General features: G+C 35.7%; 1 protein-coding gene across 1 annotated transcript in view; it reads left to right on the top strand.

Moving 5' to 3' along the window:
- Positions 1-12574, top strand: part of LOC148132976 (protein eyes shut homolog) — a 182253-nt gene that overhangs the window by 118756 nt on the left and 50923 nt on the right. The window lies entirely within an intron of this gene.

Consider the following 12574-nt stretch of genomic DNA (forward strand, 5'->3'; position numbering starts at 1 on the left):
ACCTTATTAATACCATGGCATTCATGTTTTGCTCTTTCATCACTGAAAAAAAAGAAAGGTTGAAAAGCATATGAACCAGAGAGAGAGTCAGAGAGTCAAATATGGAATATGGGTAACATTTTCAACACATTGAACTTCTTTCTAAACATATCCATCAAAAATATTTTTGCCTTAAGGTAAAGAGACCACCAAAATTTATGTTGTTTTTCTTTTATTTTTTTTGACGAGAGTTGATGCAAGTGATATTTTTTGCATTATTTGATATTTTTTCATGACCACGGACATCTTTCCTTTCTAAAACAGAAGACTGATCCATGCTTTGCCTGTCATTCTCCATCGGAACCAAGTTCTACACTACAGCAAAACAGTCAACAGCTGTTTGTATTTTCATTAAATCTGAAATGGAAGCACTGCTATTCAGTCAACACTGAGTAGCTTTCTGGGATGTACTGATAGAAGCCAATGGGGCAAAGAAGCCACAGGAAAGGTAGCAGAGAAAAACTAGAGTTGGAGCATTGTGGATGAATATAATCAAGGCAGTGTGTCTGAACCTGGTTTGCTGATTCTTTTGCAACAATGATTTGAGGTTGATACCAAGAAGGGTGCAACCCCAGCTATTATTTAAGCTGCTCCTACCCTGTGCTCATACTAGTTTGATTATAAACTGGCTTAATGAAATCCTGTCTGGACCAAGATTATTTATTTATTTATTTATTTATTTATTTATTTATTTATTTATTTATTTATTTATTATCAAACTTAGAGACCGCACATCTCACATACAGAGTGGCTCTGGGCAGTTAATAATTAAAGTTTGCAAGTTATTCAGTTTGGAATTGAAAACCCACTTCCTCCTAGTGGATAATTTCCACACCACAAGTTGTGCTGTGCTCTTCTATCTTTCCATTCAGGCCAAGCAATGGCTAAGTTTCATCCAAAACTGAAGGAGGGAGGATTCTTTATGGGCATACTGTATATCCTTTTATAATTGATATAATGAATACATGGACAGATGTGCAAACAAAACTAAACTGAACTTGATATGCAAAGTTCCAAACAAATGCACATAGGTGCAGTCATAACAACTATTGACTGAGATGGGCAACAATAGAAATTGAATGAATGAATGAATGAATGAATGAAATGAAATGAAATGAATAAATAAATGAAAGAAATAAAGAAATGCAACCCAGTTTTAAAATAAACATTCCTTTCTTTCATTGTCTCTATTTTTCCTGAATAATACTTGTGCTGTCCCAGCCACTCGATGGGAATTGGATAGTTATTTAGGAATTATGAGCTGTCCCCTTAAGGGAAGGCATCATGGTAAATGTAGTTAAAGGTATCCTGGGAAATGTAGTCCATGTCACATCTGTAATCCCGATTGGTCACTAATTTGACCCTCGATGGGTTGGGGGAGTTTTCCTCACTTTTGCCTGAACTCCCTAACTCATGGGAGCTGCTTTCTATTGCTATGAGATGGCTTAGGAGATAACCATCTTTTACTTTTCTGTATCCTGTAGAGAGGTGGATTTGTAAACTGTACAGATGAAGATAGATAACTCAACAAGATGTCCATAACATTTATTGGTTTATCAGGTATCCTCATAACTCACGTTTGTGATGAAGTTCTTCTTTAATGACCAATCCTTTGTATATCTGCCTTGTAGTAAAAGATGGTTATCTCCTAACCCAACTTGTAGCAATAGAAAGCAGCTCCCATGAGTTAGGGAGTTCAGGCAAAAGTGAGGGAAACTCCCCCAACCCATCGAGGGTCAAATCAGTGACCAATCTGGATTACGGATGTGGCCACATGACATGGACTACATTTCCCAGGATACCTTTAACTACATTTACCATGATGCTTTCCTTTAAGGGGACAGCTCATAATTCCTAAGTAACTATCCAATTCCCGGGACAGCACAATACTAGTTGCAGGTTCTATTACAGTAATATTTCCTTCCTACTATCATAATTGTAACACTTGTTCAGAACATCTCCTCTTCAAACTCCAGGAAAACCATTTTTATTACTATATTTCTCTCCCTGAGCTATGTACTCTTTTTATCAGGCTTTTGTTTTAATGAAACCCCATATGTAGCATTTAACCATTTTCCAGGCACTTGGGGACTGATAGAAGTAGTAAGAAAGCTGTAATAAATACAATAAAATAATAAATAAACAGATATGTTGGATGCTCAGAAACAAAACACTAATAATTGGGGGGAAAACACCCATATTTTGAAGAATCCTGTTTGATTTCAAACTGGGGATACACTGCATGTTAAGACAAGTGTTGTAGGCAATGTGTTAATAAGGAAAACCTGCTGTAACAGAATCTGCAGCTGGTGTTATTCAGAAAAAGGAAAGAAAATGTGGTTGGGGGCATTCCAGTCCCTGCCAAATAGCTAATCCAGGTGCAGGATTTGGCCTACAAGAAAATTAAGTGCAGCAGGGAAACCAGACAGCAATGCTTGAGCCAACAGAAGGTAGAAAATGTTTCTTTCAAGCAGAACAGAAAATTGTGCCCTTGTTTTATATATTTTGATTTTGTTTCTTAAATGAAGAGTTTGTCTCTGTGAAATGTCATTCTGTTACTTTCAGCCCCATTTAAGCTTTTTTGGGGGACAGGGGCGGGTGTCACAGACCAACAAATAAAACAACATAATCCCAATTAATTAGGATTTTTAAAAAATAAAGTAATTTTAAAATGTCTAAGAAAGATTACAAGGTATATTTCAATGTACTGCACAAATGATCAAACAGTAGTTAGGTGTGGTGAAAGAAATCAAATCAGCCCTCTTTTGTAAAATTACCAGATACACTTGCAGATAAACCAATAATTTTAGGTGCCAAAAGGTATTCAAAAAATAAGGTTTGCCTTAACCATGGATCGGGGTTTTTTTTAAATAAATTTTATTAAGTTTCCAAATTTTAAAAACATAAAATAAAACTGTACATTGTTATCAACATCAAGACATCTTTTGCATCTCCTCACATTTTTCAGTATATGTATTTACTTATTCCTTTACCATTACATCTTACTCTTTCTATAAATCAATATCTTTTATCCTTACATCTCAATCTTCTCCATGGTATATTCACATATTTACATATTCCCTCATTCTTTTCCTAATTGCCATTTTATTTTCTTTTTATTTCTAAACCACTCATACCAGGCATACCAGGCCCTATAATAAATTGAATCTTCTCTGTCTTTTGTTTTCATCGTTAGCCTGTCTAATAGGTCTTTGTAATTCCTCTTTTTTCCCAGATCCATTGCATTTGGGTAGATCTGTGCTTCCATAGTTGACAACCAGTTCGGTATTTTAGTATAATGATTCTTTTTAATCTTGTTCCATGTCCGAATTAATGAATCTCTAATCATATGTCTCTGAAAATATGCATTCTGTTTACATTTCCCATCCCATAGGAAACTATGCCACCCTCTCTGCAAGTCATGACCCTCTAACGTCAATACTCTTCTATTTTCCAGGTTGATCCAATCTTTAATCCATACCATAGCCTGATAATACATTTCCCAGTCAGGGAGTCCAAAGCCACCCCTTTCTTTTGTCCTGTAACAATTTCATTTTTATCCTAGCTTTTTTCTCATCCCAAACAAATTTACTTATTATTTGATCTAATTCTATAAAAAAGGTTTTATCCAATCTTACTGATACAATTTGAAAAACATATAGCATTTTTGGTAGGGTAGACATTTTAATTGCCGCAATTTTTCCGAGTAGTGATAGCTGTAATTTCCCCCACATTTCCAATTCTTTTTTTATTTGTATTATTAATTTGTCATAGTTATCTTTTTTGATTGAAGAGCATCTTGCTGTTAACCAAATGCCTAAATATTTTACCTTTTTTACACTTTGCATTCCCAATTTTCCTTTTAATTCTTTTTTTTTTTTGCTTATCTTTTAAATTTTTAGTCAATAATTTTGTTTTGTTTTTATTAATCTTAAGGCCTGTGACCTTGACAAATTCCTCTATTTCCTTTATTAATTTTACTCCCGTATCCTCTGGATCTTCCAGAAAAAATACTATCGGCAAATGCCTGTATCTTATAATGCTCCTTTTTAATTAAAGCCCCTTTGATTTCTACATTTTTCCTAACGTTTTCCAATAAGTTTTCTAAGGTAAGAATAAAGAGAAGGGGTGTCAGTGGGCATCCCTGCCTTACTCCCTTGTTGATCTTGAATGTTTCCATTCTGTCACCGTTCATTATTACACTGGCCGTCTGTGTCGTATAAACTGTCGAAATCAATTTAATAAATTTATTGCCAAATTGCATGCTTTTTAATTGTTGCATTATGAACTGCCAATTAACATTGTCAAATGCCTTTTGCGCATCGAGGAAGACCATTGCCAATTGTTTTCCTGGGTTTGCTTTATAATATTCTATTATATTCAATAGCATTCTGGTATTATTTTTAATTTGTCTATTTGGTAAGAATCCATTTTGGTCGCTATGAATGATCTGATTAAGGGTTTTTTTCAATCTTTCTGCCATTATGGACATAAATATTTTATAATCAACATTTAAAAGGGATATGGGCCTATAATTTTGAATTTATTGATGGTCCGAATCTTCTTTTGGGATCAATGTTATGTATGTCTCCCCCCATGACTTAGGTAATTTTGCTGTTGTCAATACCTCATTATAGAGTTCTAATAGTTGCATTTCTAATTTTTCTTGGAGCGTTTTATACAGTTCCCCTGGGAGACCATCCAGTCCTGGTGTCTTATTGTTTTTCTGTTTCAGGATTGCCTCTTGCAGTTCTCTTAATGTTATTTCCCTGTTTATCTCTTCTTTATCCTCTTCTGGGATCACAGGTAGCCCTTTTCCTTCTAAGTAATATTGGGTATTTCCCTCTGGTACATCTTCCCTACTATATAATTCCTCAAAAAAACTTTTAACAATATGTTTTTTCTTTTCAGTTTGATGTTGTAGCGTACCATCAGCGTCCTTCAATTGTTGGATTGCTCTTTTTTCTTTTTCTTTCTTAAAGTCTATAGGATAGCCACCTTCCCGGCTTATTCACATGTTCAAAATAATTCTGTTTTATCTTTTTCATGTCCTGTAACCATTCATCTTGTGCTAACATATTCAATTTATGTCTAATCATTATCCTCTCCATATTTGCTGTCTTATTATGTGGCATTTTTTCTAGTATTTTTTCTAACTCCTTAAGAGTATCTAGTAGTTTAGATTCCTTATATCTACATGTATTATATGAAATTGGTAGGCCCCTGATATATGCTTTAGTCGTGTCCCATAGATTTGGAATTGATGTTTGTTGTTTTTTGTTTTCCTTCAGAAAGAACTTCAATTCTTTTTTCCATCAACTTAACACATTCTTTTTCTTTTAGAATCTCCTTGTTTAGCATCCATCTTCTGGTTTTTTTTTCAATCCTTTCCAAATTATTTTAATGGGATTATGGTCTACCCATGTATTAGATTCAATTTCTTTTATATTACGTTCCATTTCCCCATTTGTCCATAACATATCCAATCTTGACCATGATGTGTGGGGTGCTGAATAGTAAGTATACTGTTTTTTGTCTGGATTTCTTTCTCTCCATATATCTTTTAATCCTAATTCTTCCGCCATTTGATAGAATACTTTTGGTAATGTTTTCCTTTTCCTTTTTTCCCCTGGATTTTCATTATCGTAATATTTTCCTAACTTTGCTATTGCATCGAAATCACCTAGCACGCATATGTTCTCATATTCCTGTTCTAGCAATTTTCTGTATAGTTTGGTATAAAATTTTTCTTCTTTCTCGTTCGGCGCATATAGCACTGTCAATAACATTTTCTTATAATTTATATAAACTTCTAACATCAAAATCCTACCCTCCTCGTCTGCATATACCTGTTTTGCTTGTAAATGTTTCCTAATATATATTGCTATCCTCCTTTTTTTGTTGGGCTAAAGATACGTATTAATCTCCTAACTTTGGTGCTTCTAACAGTTTACTTTGATGTTTCTGGATATGTGTTTCTTGAAGGCATATAATATCTAGGTTCAATTTCTATAGTTTAGTGATAGTTTTTTCCTCTTAATTTGTGAATTTAAACCGTTGGTATTAATGGAAATCAATTTGATTTCTTCTGCCATCTTACTCTGTAGTTGTTTCTTGTTGAAAATTATTTGCTCTCATTTGGTGTCTCATTCTTATGCCTTCTCTTTCCACTTCTTCCTGCTCTCTTTCCTCTTGTTCTGTTTCTCTTTCCTCCACCCGATCTTCTTCTTGGCTCCTACTTTCCACTTCCTCTTTGCTGTTCTGGTCTTCTCCTGATACCACATACAGTTCAAAGAATTCCCTCACTTTTTCTATACTGTCTATTTTAAATTTTTTATCCTGCCATGATATTAGCATTCCCTCTGGGATGAGCCATTGGAACAGGATGTTATTCTTATTCAATTGGGTGGCCAGGAATCTGTATTTCTTTTTATGTTCCCTTATTCTTCTTGGAATTTGTTTCAATGTTACAATTTCTGTTCTCTTAAATATCAGCGGTTCGTCTCTTGTCACTTTGTATATCTCATCTCTCAGTTGTTTCTTTGAGAATCATATATGAACCTCTCTTGGAAGTCTAAAACGTCTTGTATAGTTGGTATATATTCTATATACCTCGTCTACTTCCCTTTGAACCACTTGGCCCTCTTTTTGTAATGCTTCTGCTATGAGATCTGCCATTAATTTGGGCAAGTCCTCCTCCCTTTCTTCTCTTACATTCTGAAATCTGAGGAAGAAATCAGCCTTTTCCATCTCCAAATATGCAATTGCCTCTTCTAATTTCCTGTTCTCTCCCATTAATTTCTGTTCTATTGATTCTACTTTCTTATCTGTTTGTTCAACCTTTGCCTCCACTGCTTTCATTTTATGTTCTGTCTTTACTACTGTTTGTTGGATTGTACTTATCTTCTCATCTAGTTTCCATATTTTACCTTTCATTTCCCCCATTTCAGTTTTAAAGTCTGTGTGGTTTCTCACCATCGTTTTTGTATTGTTGTTAATGCCATTTGAATTGCTTGCAAATTTGATACCTGACTCACCTTCTCAGGATTCAGCATGCCCTCTATCGAACGTTGTCCTGCTGGTAATGTTATCGTTAATGTTGGGTTGGATGTTGTTTTCTTCCAAATCTTAGTGGTAGTTGTCATGGTGGATATCGTAGGCTTCCCAAATCTAACTATTTTCTTAAGAAAGTCTTTCAATATTATCATCCATTGTATCAACTCCTTTCTGCATTTTCTATGTTTATCTCTTCCCTTTTATCTTATTCTAATCCCTTCAGTTTATCACTACAAGGTCTAATATACTTAATAATATCTCTCCTTAATTTTATGCACACACACTATATGTATATGTATATGTATATGTATATGTTATATGTAAATATGTCTGTAAAAGTCTGACCCACAGACGGACACAATACAGAAGCCTGATGATGGCAGATGAGATTCTGCTGAAACGTTGCTACAACTTTAAAAGAACTACAATGACGTGGGAAAATACCCGAACACCATACATGTAAGTACCCAAAACTTAAGAAAATATATATATATATATATATATATATATATATATATATATATATATATGTATGTATGTATGTATGTATGTATGTATGTATGTATATGTATATGTATATGTATATATGTATATGTATATGTATATGTATATGTATATATTTGTTTTCTTAACTTTTCGCGGGTACTTACATGAATGGTATTCAGCTTTGTTCAGGTATTTTCCCACGTCATTATAGTTGTGCTTTTAAAGTTGTAGCAACGTTTCGGCAGAATCTCATCTGCCATCATCAGTATTCTGTATTGTGTTCGTCTGTGAGTCAGACTTTTACAGTTGTTTCAGTTTTAAATTGGGGGCTAGCCTACTGCTGTGCCAGAATGGTTTTTTCTTCATCCTGATTGGTTGGGAGTCTTGGTCTGTGTTTATTGGTCTTGGAGTTTGCTGTGTTCTACTTGATTGGTGTTTCTAATATCTTCTGTCTGTTTTGTGGCTTTTTTTGTCTTGGTTGGCTGGCAACATTGTGTTCCTGTATTGGAGGCTTTTAGTGCAGCTTGGCTCCGAGTAAATGGACGGCTATCATTTGTTAGGAAGCTAGGTTTCATCTGGGTGCCTGGTTGGGGTGTATTTGAGCTGGAGGTATCGGGGGGATCTGTTTGTGCCCAGGTGTTTGCCTGGCTTGTGGTGTGGAGATTTTTTTGTTTGTGAGTGCAGGCTTCCAAATAATTGACTCCACCAGACCCCCAACCAATGAGAACTCACCCCACTCAATCAGAACACAGCCAAGCCCCCACCCAATCAAATCACACCCCCACTAGCAGTTAAAAGGAAGCAGCAGCTGCAAGCTCACATTATTCCGAGAAGCACAAAGCCGAAGACACAAGCCTGAACATGATGAATGAGACTATATACACACACACTAAAGATATAGATAGATAGATAGATAGATAGATAGATAGATAGATAGATAGATAGATAGATAGATAGATAGATAGATAGATTTAGATTTTTTTTAATATACACTTTTGAATTTATTGCTTAGAAATTATTCAACTTTCTTCTTTCTTCCTTCTTCTTTTCCCTTTCCTCTGCACAACATCACATTACTTTCCTCATTTCCTGTTTCCTCAGTCGTCTTTAACTACTTAGTCACTTTCCCTCTCAAATTGCACAGTCACAGCTTTCTATCAAAATGGTTCCACTCTCTGTTCAACTACAGTTCTCCATTAAAGTTCCAATTGTTCTCTCTAATGTCTCTTTTCTGCTCTACTAGCAATCAATCCAAATCATAGAAATTTTAAGTTTTTATTCACAGAGTCTCGATCTTTTCTTCTGCGGTGCTCTCTCTCAGCTGTCAAGCTGTTCTGTTTCCTCCTCCCCCTTTCGCTCCACAATCCCCCACCAATTAGTCGCTGTATTCACTCTCTCCAGAGACTCCCTCTGTCAAAGTCTTTCACAGGGCTCTCTTCTCTCACCTCTCAAAAACTGTCCCAGTCTGCCCTTCTTCTTCCGATGTCTTGCATTGATCCACTTTCCTGCTTCCTGATCGCAGCTGGCTGTCACAGCTTCGGACCCGCCATAGATGCCAGGTTTCTTTCATGCCAGATTCAAAGGGCTTCCCCTCATCGCAGGGGGAGGTTGCTTTCCTCCACTCTGCTCCTAGGCTTCCCCTTCTAATTTGTGTGTCTCTCTAAGTTTCACAATGCCTCTGAGAGCTTCCAAGCACGAAAATTCGGATACAGGATTGCAGATATCGCTCTTCTGCTCCGCTCTGCTGTGACCTCACCACCGGAAGTCTGGATCGGGTTATTTTTAAATGTGTGTTGTATAAACTTGCATTTAGCTGAGGAGCTAACCCTTGAATTTTTATCAAAATACCATGAAAAATGGATAATCCATGGATTATCCACAAATAAGACAACTGTGAAAATTGAAACATATGAACATTTTGAGGGTTGGCTTATCCAGGGGTGATGTGTTTTTTTTGGTTAAAAATTCAAGGGTCAGTTTACTGGAGGATAAGCTTATCTACAAGTATATCTAGTACCAAGATCTCTATAAATGTTCCCTTATGAGGTTTTAGCTATCCTATCCAGGATATGTCATCTGCAGATCTGATAAGCCTTCCTACATCTCTTCAGCAATTTTATTAATAGAAATGATAAAGCGTGGAAGGCTCAAGGTTGAACTATTTGGCACTCAGCTTAATAGCTCACTCAAGGAGCCATTTGTAGAACAGCCATTCTTGAGAATTCTTTTGAGAACGATTTCAAGCCATCTATGGATTCTATTAATTGGCATGGTGACTAGAGCTCACTTAATTGGCTTCCTAATCAGAATCTGTTTATAACTACATGCACATAAAAAAGTGCATTAGTCAGGTAACAGAAAGCCTATATGGGTTTACATAAACTATGACGTGTACAGGTTAGGCTGGGAGGTTGGAGATGCCCCACTCATTCAGGACAAATAATTCTAACATGACATCAAAAAGTACTTAACCTTTTGCAATGCTATTCCATTTTGTTCTTTCTAAATAGCCAGAGGCCCATGCAAGCAGGATATAGTCTATCAGCCTTCCAGTTCTGCCTTGTTAGGCATTTGACAATCTCTCCCTCTCCCTCCCTCCCTCCCTCCCTCCCTCCCTCCCTCCTCTCTCTCTCTCTCTCTCTCTCTCTCTCTCTTTTAGTCCAAAAAAAGACCAAAACAAAGAAAACTCAGAGGTTTTATTAAGTCCCATTGAATTCGAGGAAAGTTATGCCTATTTAAACAAGCTGAACTTGCTTTCTAAAGCAGAGTTTTATTTGCATTGTCATAGGGTAGGTACCTAATATTTTAACCAGTTAATTACTGTATTCTCTATACCGTAATATGGATCTGCCGCTATCTAGGATTGAGAGTTCAATCCTAAATAGCAGCAGATGTTTCTTTCCTGAGACGCAAAGAAAAAATATATGCTGCAAACTCCACATAGGCATAAGAATATCCATCCAGTCATCCCAATGCTACCCCAAATTAGGGGATTAGAGCAGGGGTGTCAAACTCCCAGCCTGCGGGCTGGATGTGTCATATGCTGACCACGCCCATGCCTGGTTTAGCGAAAGGGGGAAAAGTTCTGATATGTCACATCACACCATTGTGATGATGTGAGATTGACACCCCTGGATTAGAGGGGCATAAAAAAGGAGTGTATTTTACAAATTATTTTAGAACATCTTGATTTCCCTATTGGTTGCATAATCAGCCAGATGTTTGGACTGAACATGTCATTTTTATCTACCTGTTAAGTACTTCCCAAGGATTCAAGATAGGCAGATGTTATTTTTTTTTTGATGGCTAAAGATATCTCACAGAATATAAGCTGCTCCAAGTAAAACTGTCTTTTGCAATTTGACTGAAATTATCAGTGCCAGTGGTGTTCAAGTAGTGCTCAGAGGTTTTTGGATTGCATCCAAGATGCCTATTACTATTGGTATTATTTTTGCTTTCTTTTGCCACAGTCATTCTACATTTTATTTTCAGGTCTTTGAAGTTTGTGTTTTTATCCAATTCTTTCTCTTCTCTTCTGCTGTCTCCAGGTATTGAACATCTGCTATCCAGATATTTTTTCTTATTGACAAATATTAAATCTGGACTATTTTGTGGCAGGTATCTGAAATCTAAAATCCTTGAGCATATTAGCTTCTTCATTTTCTATTACTTTGTGTATCTTGTGGTCCCCCGGTCCCTGCTTGAAGGCAAATAGTATCTCTTGCAGATAACCTAAAGCAGCATTGTTGTTACTTGTCATGCTGTTGTTTGTGGTCAATCTGTGTGATCAGCTAACTTAGAGGGACCCTTGTTTCTTCAGCTTCTTTGCAGAGAATGATTGGGTTGTTTGTTGCACATATAGCTTATCCTAAACCTATATTAAAATTCTGGGAAAGATTCAATACAGACATCAAAGGCACAGAGATTCTTATTCTTACTTCCCCTTGCAATTTAGGGCAAAAATTAATGAAATAAAAGATATTTATGAATATCATACAAGTGATTATAAGCAATGTTAGAAATATTATAGAAACGAGTAGGTCTCTGAAAAAAGCCTTTTAATATTATCTCCATGTACTCTTTCCTTGACATAAATCAATATTGTATGAGCTAGTGGGCTACCATGCACAGTTTTTTTCCATGAATCTCCCTTTAGCAACTGCTTTCTTCCAAAGAGATTTATTTTCCGTGCTGCAAGCTGCCAGCTGAAATTGCCATGAAAAAGGTACGAGAACTCCTCAGGTGAACAGCTCGTGCAAGGAATTTCGAGATGGATTGGTTGCTACAGAGCGATTTTAAACTTTTAGAAGAAGGAATTACAGACGTGATAGACATTCATCATGATATAGTAGTGTGGGACTCAGACAATTCTCTCCTTCAAATATGTAAAAGTACAAAACTCATCTACCCCTCCTGCAATTCCTGGATACATGAAACAATTGAAGATCATATTTAATGCTATATGTTTGCTGGTTACTATTTTCAGTAATATGCCATCTCAGATAACATAGATATGTCATGTATATAGTATTTAAATTTGTTTTTTAAAAGCATTATTTATGAAATAAAAATATATGGTTTCATTTATGAACCATTTCTTTTATGTATGAATTTCCCAAATCCCTATAACAGAAGCTGAGGTGATCATTAGACTGTGCAAAACACAGGGAATAATTGAGTGCCAAAACAATAATATGTTGAACTATAGTTCTTAATTGGAATAGAGTTAGAAGAGACAGCAACAGCTTTTTAAAAGTAAGACTTTCTTCCCCATTTATTTTAATATACAACAAATTTGGCCTTAATTTAAAGTTTTCATTTTCTAATATCAAACTTAGTGAAGAATCCTATCAGACAACAAATTTTTGCATCTTTAGATAGTTTTGCAATATATCTCCTTTGTATTTAGATTAAAAGCAAACAAATGAATCCATAAGTGAAATGGTAACGGGTGTATGAAACGAAATCTCTAGACATATTTCTAGTTTTTCTT

The sequence above is a fragment of the Notechis scutatus genome, chromosome 1 (genome assembly GCF_049901735.1).
Source record: "Notechis scutatus isolate UNSWTSFEM ecotype Mainland chromosome 1, rNotScu1.2, whole genome shotgun sequence".
NCBI classification, from domain to species: domain Eukaryota; kingdom Metazoa; phylum Chordata; class Lepidosauria; order Squamata; family Elapidae; genus Notechis; species Notechis scutatus.